The sequence below is a fragment of the Elephantulus edwardii genome, unplaced genomic scaffold (genome assembly GCF_000299155.1).
Source record: "Elephantulus edwardii isolate Elephantulus edwardi_28Jun2011 unplaced genomic scaffold, EleEdw1.0 scaffold00008, whole genome shotgun sequence".
Lineage (NCBI taxonomy): Eukaryota > Metazoa > Chordata > Mammalia > Macroscelidea > Macroscelididae > Elephantulus > Elephantulus edwardii.
In genome coordinates this window covers 8,223,971-8,232,329 of record NW_006399758.1, presented here as the reverse complement: position 1 = coordinate 8,232,329, position 8,359 = coordinate 8,223,971, and the positions used below count along the sequence as shown (strand labels likewise).

The 8,359-nt window shown below is 38.8% G+C and overlaps 1 pseudogene; it reads left to right on the top strand.

The window, feature by feature from the left end:
- The first annotated feature begins 7,411 nt into the window (after positions 1-7,411).
- Positions 7,412-8,061, top strand: LOC102854736 (annotated as a pseudogene).
- The last annotated feature ends 298 nt before the right edge of the window (positions 8,062-8,359 follow it).

The window sequence follows — 8,359 nt, the reverse complement described above, 5'->3', positions numbered from 1 at the left end:
AGTCCTTGGTTTAGTCCTAGGTCCATGATCCACCTTGAGTTGGTTTTTGTGTATGGAGTGAGGTGTGGGTCTTGCTTGAGTCTTCTTTTCCAAATAAAACTTGCATATTACCTTTTATATCTCTTTGAAAAATGAATTTAGCTTCTGTACTGAGATTATGTTGAACAGGTAGATTGCTTTTGGTAAGGGTGTCATTTTCAACAGTGTCATTTTTGAAGTAAAATAATGATGAGTTTATCCTTGATCAGTCATATATACCCTCATACCAAATGTCATTATAATGTAAGAGTTAAGTTCCTTATCCAATAATTAGTCTCTTACTTCAGATATAACAAAATTAAATATTATTTATCAATATAAAGGAGCAAGACAGTTACAAAAAAAAATCTGTGAAAGTTAATTAAAATAGCTTCCTAAAGGTATTCTTCAATTAATTTTTTTAAAAAAAAATTACCAGTTTAAGTTTTTAAAACTCACTAGAGAAGAGTGTTGAACATACCATGGACTGCCAGGAAAACAAACAGTTTCATCCTGGAGAATATAAAACCACATTGCTGCTTGGAGGCAAGGATTCTGATGAAGCTTCATCTGACAGACTTTGGGCATGTTGTAAGGAGGGACTAGTCCTTGGAGAGGGACTTTATGCTTCAAAGGGTGGAAGGACAGAGTAAGAGAGGAAGACTCTCGATGAGATTGGCTGATTCAGTGACTGACGTAATAAGGATAGGTGTGGCAGAGACAGTAAAGTTAGCACAGGATAGAGCAGGTTTCAAGGATATTGTACATAAGGTTGCCACTATGAGTCGCAAGTGATATGAAGGCACTTAACAACAGATGTAAAAATACTTTCTGTTTGTTCATTTTGGTCTTAAGAGAGAGAGAATAAGCCAAATTAAGAAAATTAGAAATATTTTGCTAAGTTGTTAAGTTTTGTTTGTATTTTTACTTCTGTTTTAGTCAAGTTTTCACAAATGGAGATTTGTTCTTTTTATATATTGGTAAAATGATGTTGATATAAAATACATGCTAGGATAATAGAAGATAGATACCTTTGGGGAACATATTTTCTTTAGAATATATTTGTTGTTGTTGTTGTTGTTGTGTGCCATCGAGCCATTTGCAACTCATAGCAACTCTGTGTACAGCTCTGAATCCTTCCCTATTCTGAGCCAATCTCACTGACTCTGATACACCTACCTCCATTATTCCAGTTACTGAGTCAATTTATCTCATCTGGAGTCTTCCTCTCTTGCTCTGTCCCTCCACTCTTCCAAGCATCAATTCCTTTGCTAAGGACTCATAGCCATATTCATGAAGTGTGTGAGATGGAGCTTTAATGTCCTTGCCTCCAGGGAGAAACTTGGTTTCACCCTCTCTAAGACAGACCTGTTTATTCTCTTGGCCTTCCATGTAATGCTCAATACTCATATTCTGCACCACAACTCAACGATATCTATTCTTTTTCTATCATTGTTAGTTTTTGTCCAGCTCTCTGATGCATAGCAAGTAATTGCAAAGACCATGACCTTCATTTGGCATACCTTAGTCTGTAGGATGACATCATTGCTCTTTAGGACTTTGAAGAGCTCTCTGACAGCTGACTTTCTCAGTGCAGTTTGTCTTTTGATTTCCTGACTGCTGGTGCCAAGAGTGTTGATTGTGGAGCTGAGCAAGCTGAAATTGTTAACACTGTGAATCTCTTCTCCATTGTGCTGCCAGTTGACCTAGTGGTAAGAATCTTTTTCTTCTTGATGTTGAGATTTAATCCATATTGAAGGCTACAGTCCTTGACTTTCTGCAGCTAATTCTTTAAGTCCTCTTGAGTTTCAGCAAGCAAAGTTGTTTCATAAAAACTTTTTCACCTTCTTTTCTTTTTGTTAAATATGTTATTGGTGCATGCCTTTGAATCAATCTTTGACTTGTAGTAGCCTAATGTGACAATGTAGAACTGCTACTACTCTCTACAGTTTTATAGGCTGTAATTTGTGTTGTTCCTTATGGACCCCGTAGACTGGGCCTTTCTAGTGATTTGATGACTAGTGACTCCTAAAGAGAAAGATGGACAGTCTTGTATGTGATTTTATGCCTCGGAAACTCTAGAAGGTCATCATTAAGCTGTTTCTGACTTGGTAGCAATGAGATTTTTAGTTATGAGTAATCTTTTGGAAGTAGATTTGTCATGTCTTTCATTGGTGAAGTCATTGTTATTATGTGCCATTGAGTCAGCTATGACTTATAACAACCCTATGAACAATGGCTCTGAACTTTGCCTTATCCTGAGCCAACCTCACCGTCTCTGACACACCTGACCCCATTGCCACAGTCACATGTCAATCCATCGTATCCAGAGCCTTCCTGTTTTTTTCAGATACTCCATTATTCCAATAATGATGCCCGTCTCCAAGGATGGTCCCTCCTGGCAGCATGCCCAAGGTATGTGAGACAGAGCTTCAAAATCTTTGCTTCTGAAGAGCAAACTGGTTTCACGCTCTCCAGGACATACCTATTTGTTCTCTTGGCAGTCTCTTGGTTTGGCAGTTCTCTTGGTATGTTCAATACTCTTCTCCAGCACCATGTCTCAGTCAATCCTTTTTCTGTCATCTTTTTTCACTGTCCAGTTCTCTGATGCATAGCAAGCAACTGAGAAGACTATGGCCTGAATCAGACACATCTTAGTCTATACACTGGCGTTGTTCTTTAGCACTCTGTAGAGATTCTTGGCAGCAAATTTTACCAGTCAAACTTGTATTTTGATTTCCTGACTTCTGATGCCAAGAGTGTTTATTATGGATTAACAACCTCAGTCATTTTTCTTTTTATCATGATACTCCCTCTTGGCCCAGTGATGAAAATCCTAGTTTTCTTGATGTAAGATCCAGTCCATATTGAAGGCTGCAATCTTTGGTCTTATACAACAAACACTTCAAATCCTCCTCAGTTTCTGTGAGCAAAGTTTGTGTCATTTGCATAATACAAGTTGTTGTTGACTCTTCCTCTTGGTATCACATTCCTCTTCATAAAGTCTAGCCTCCTGAATGATGTGGTCTACAAATAGGTTGAAAACGTATAGAGACAGGACACATTCCTGATGCACTCCTTTTTAAATTTTGAAGCATGCAGCATTCCCTTGCTCTGTTTGGACAGCAGCTTCATGGTCTAGGTGTAGATTTCTCATGAGCACAATCAAGTGTTCTGAGACTAGCCACAATTTGTTGTGATCTACAAAGTCAAATGTGTTTGCATAGTCCATAAAGCATAAATAGACATCCATCTGTTACTCTCTTTCGGCCAATGAAAAAAGAGATGTCATTGGTTATATTCAAATCCCCTTCCTTTCAGTTATCAGCCATATGAGAATATGTTGTAAGACCAAAAGTCCTTCAGTTAAATATAAAAACAACCAGAGGAGTAACCCGTTGAGTTGATCTCAACTCATAATAACCAGAGAGGGCAGAGCAGAATTGCCCCATAGAGCTTCCAAGACTGATGTTTTTATCGAAGCTGGCTGTCACATTTTTCTTCACGGAGCAGCTTGAAAGTTTAAAGGCCTGAACTTCTGGTTAGCAACAGGGTGTATCACCACAGTAAAATGGAATAGAAGGTTTTTCTATTGAATAGAATAGTTTTGAAAAAAACCCTAAGAGAACACAAGTTGTTTTAACTCTGAGTCCAAAACAGTCTAAATAACCAATGATCTAGCTTATGGGTTTGGATACAAAGTAGATTTTAGTAGTATTTCTATTGCATTTTTCAAATATTATGTTTCCATAATTATACATTTACCTGCACCTACCAGATACAGGAAAAACATACAAACAAACAAGTATTTGGTATATGCACCAACGATTTTTCATTCAAAATTTAACATAGGTGTGTGTGTATATATATATATATATATATATATATACACACACACACACACACACACACACACACACACACACACACATATATATATATATATATATATATATATATATATATTCTTGAATGTGAGGTCCCAGGGATAGATGGGATACCAACTGACATGTTTCAATTACAGCAGATGCAATCTGGGGTGTGGTCACCAGTCCATGCTAGCAAATTTGGAGGACAGCTGCCTGGCCAACTGATGGGATGAGATCCATATTTGTTCTCATTCTTAAGAAAGGTGACCCAACAGAACTGGAGATTATTGAACAATATAACTAATATCACATGAAAGCAAAATACTGCTAAAAAGCACCAAAAAATGGCTGGAACAGTCCATTGGCAGGAACTTCCAGACATTCAAGATGATTTTAGAAAAGGCTGTGGCATAGGATAGCATTGTTTATTTCAGATGGATCCTTACTGAAATCAGAGAATACTAGAAGACTGTTTATCTGTGTTTCATTTACTATGAAAAGACATTTGTGTAGATCACAACAAGTTGTGGCTAATATGGAGAAGAAAGGGAAGCCCAGAACACTTAACTGTGCTCATACGAAATCAATACCCAGACCAAGAAGCTTCTTGGTCTGAACGGAACACTGGAACACTGTGTGGTTTATAATTAGGAAATATGTGTATCTGCATTGTATCCTTTCTCCATACCTATTCAATCTGTATGCTGAGCAAATCATTCAATGAGAAGTTAGAGTCTATGAAGAGCAATGTGACATCAGGATTGAAGGAAAACTCATCAACAGTCTGATGTGCATGTGGCACAACCTTGATTGCTCAAAGTTAGGAGGACTTTAAATGTTTGATACATAAGATCAAGGACTACAGCCTTCAATAGAGATTATATCTCAACATCAAGAAAACAAAAGTCCTTACCATAGTAGGATAGATGGAAAAAGGACTGCAACTTTCAATGATTTCATCTTACATGAACCCACACCCAGCATCCTTGATACTGGCAGTCAGGAGATTATAAACATATTGGTTAGGGCAAGTCTGCTGTCAGGGACGTCTCCAAAATACTGAAGAGCAGTGGTATCAGTTTGAAGACTAAGGTGTGCCTTTTCAGTCACTTACTGTGTATCTGAGAGATGGACAATGAATTAGAATGACAGAAGAATTGATGCCTTTCAGTTGTAGTGTTGGGAGGATTGTCCCACGGACAAACACCCCTTATGTCTTGGAAAAAACTGTAGCCAGAGTACTTCTTGGAGGTAAAGATGGTGAAGGGTTTTCTCTCATATTTTGGACATGTTGCTAGGAGAGGCTATTCCTGGAAAGGAATATCTTGTTTCGAAATGTGGAGGGTTGGCAAAAGAGAGAAAGACCCCCAACAAGAAAGACTGACGTAGTGACTGCAGCAATGGGCTCAAGTTTATCAGAGATGATGGCACCAGATAGGACAGATTCAAGTCTGTTGTTCATCAGGTTGTTATGAGCCATATTTGACTCAATTGCACCTAATAACAACACAACACCAAAGGGGCTTAGTGGTAAGGAATTGTGCTGTCGACACAAAAATGTGTGGTTCGAATTTACCAGCTGTTTCATGGGAGGAAGATGAACATTCTCTTCCTATGTAATTTATTGCCTGTGAAAACTCAGTGGAAGGTCAGTTATAGGTTGGTTCCAATTTGATGGCACACAACAATAACCCGGATGCTTTGGGGAGATAAGTAGCTTCTTAAAGCCAGGGTTGGCTGTGTAAAGCTAACTTTGTACCTCTTAACTCAGGCAGTGCAGTAGCTCTGCCCATAGTTTCTATGCCCCTGATCACTGCACTCTGTTTTTCATTTCCTTATGGTGAATCGGACATGTTGTTGTTATGTGTCGTTGAGTCAGACCCAGCAAATAGCTGACCCTCCTGCGGGTTTTCCGACAGTAAATCACACAGAATAAAAGCCTTTATCACTCATCTTTTACCTCTAATAGTCATGGGCCCAGGAGTGGAAAAGATCCAGGTTAATCATGTCTGCCAAGAGGTGTATAAATAGAGAGGCAGTGAGCTGTGTGAGCTCAGCATCAGGAGTTATTTGTCTTTGAACCCACAGGGCTTGCTGCCCTGCCAAGTGCATAGTAATCATGTCTGCATAAATTAAATCATGTCTCTACCTTCTCTTTTGTCTAATTGAACTAACGCAGTACTTTACACTTTCTTTCTCATTTAGCTCCCAGTTCCCCATTTTACTAATTTTCACAATATGCACTTAATATTCTATGTTGCTCAGATGAGTCCTTGAAAGCTCCTAATAGATAATGGATTTATAAAGATGATCATCTGGGAATATCTTGGAATTCATTAACATCTTCCATACTTTGTTTAGATTTTTTTTCCTTTTTCCCCTTGAGTTTAGGCTCTAACACATTTATACATTCAAGGATTTTGAAAGTGTGAATTAGAAGCTAAGTCAGCCTTCTCATTGAAGTGGTTAGGAAAAAGTGACAACTAAGATCAGCAGCAGAGAACATGTAGGACTCTAATTATCTCTACACAGGCATATTCAATCGGCAATTATACCTAAGCATATTTACCTCCCATTAATGTCTCTATTTATGCATCAGTGATTCATTGAACGCTGGATTTATTTCCAGTACGCTGTTGGCACAGCGACTTTCATGGTTGCACTGGGTTCGTCGCTAAGCAGAAGTTTCCAAGTGTTTTAATGCTGCCATATCTCCATATTTTGAACATGGAGCCCAACATTTACTTCCTTTTGCTCTACTGTGTCTTGCAAATGGTGCATCTGCTTCTGTTTCCAGCAATTGGGGGAGGGAGTCTGGTAAAGAGGGGAGCTGGAAGATAGCAATCTGAGCTGCAAAGTTGTTTCTTCAGGAAAGGGTGAGACCCAGAAGCCAAGGTTTTGTTGTTTAGGATTTGAATATGTGTGGTCAGTGAACAATTTTAAGTACAGCAAGCAAGGGAATGGTCAAAGGTGACCCAGATGTTCATGCCTGAGAGCCGTGGTGGATGATATGTGAGAGAAGGCATAGAGGCTTGAAGAACCTGGGCATAAAGATGTTGTCCTAAACTTATTCTAATCAGTATAACCAGGGCCTTCAATCTTTCTGTTGCCCCCAAAATTGCAATTATATGAACCTTTGTAAGACTTTCTAAGCTTTTTTGTTTATGTGTGTGTTTCCTGTTTCATCTTGCGTTTGCACACAGTTCACACTTGCACACAAGGAGAGGAGACTGAAGCCGTCACACAAGTACTGTCTCTGTTCTCTCCTTTCTGCTTGAATAGTTAAGCCCTCCTCATCTTTCTTTGACCGGGTGACCCCCCAGATATTCCTCTCAAGCTTCCCTACATGAGCTTGCTCTCTGTAATTACTCCTCTTGGTGGTGTCATTTTTCTTATATCCTTTACATGTCCCATCATAAAGATAGAACAAAACAGGATGTCCTATGTTTCTGTTTGAAAAGCTAAGCAAAATAAATTTGAGTTGCATCTTTGCTGGAGGCCACAGCAAAGCCCTAGGCGGAACCATGTTTCACAACCAGTGTGTCAATGATGTCACGGTTTGGAGTCCTCAGGGCAGGATTCACCACCAAACTGAATATGCAATGGAAGCTGTTAAACAAGGTTCAGCCACAGCTGATTTGAAATTAAAAAAACACACACCAAAAACCAAAACAACAAACCAAAAAAAACAACAAAAAAACCCAACACAACCCCATGCAGTATTGGTTGCACGGAAGAGAGCACAATCAGAGTTTGTAGCTCATCAGGTAAAATATTCTTCATGTTAACAACCATATTGGTGTTTCAGTATTGCTGATGCTAGACTGTTATGTAGCTTCATGTGCCAAGAGTGTTTGGATTCAACATTTACTTTTGACATACCTCTTCCTGTGTCTTATCTTGTATATCTAAGTGGAAGACCCAGACACTAACACAATAGTATGACCAGAGACCATGTGATGTGGAACTGCCCATTGCTCGTTATGAGGACATACACCCTCACATTTTCCAAGCCTGTCCATCTGCTAACTATTCCGACTGTAGAGCTCTGTCCATTGGTACTTACTCTCAATCACTTCATATGTATTTGGAGATATATATATATATATCTGAATTTATGGAATTCAGTTTGAATAAACTGGTTAAACATTGTTTCCATTGGCATTGTCAGTAAGGACTTGGAGTTCACAATCTGTGATGATGATGATGATGATGATGATGATGTCTTCATTCCTTTCATTCCTCGAAGGTCTTGAAGAAAGACCACAGAGGGGAAAAAAACCCACAACCAAACAACAAAACATCTCAGCCTGCCCAGCCTTCTAATAAAAATGCAGAAAAGACTGATGAATCAATGGAACATTAGTGATAATTAATCACAACAAACTGTGGCTGACTCTGAGAAGAATGGGAATCCCAGAACACTTGATTGTGCTAATGCGAAACCTATACTTGAAACCTATCCTTAACCA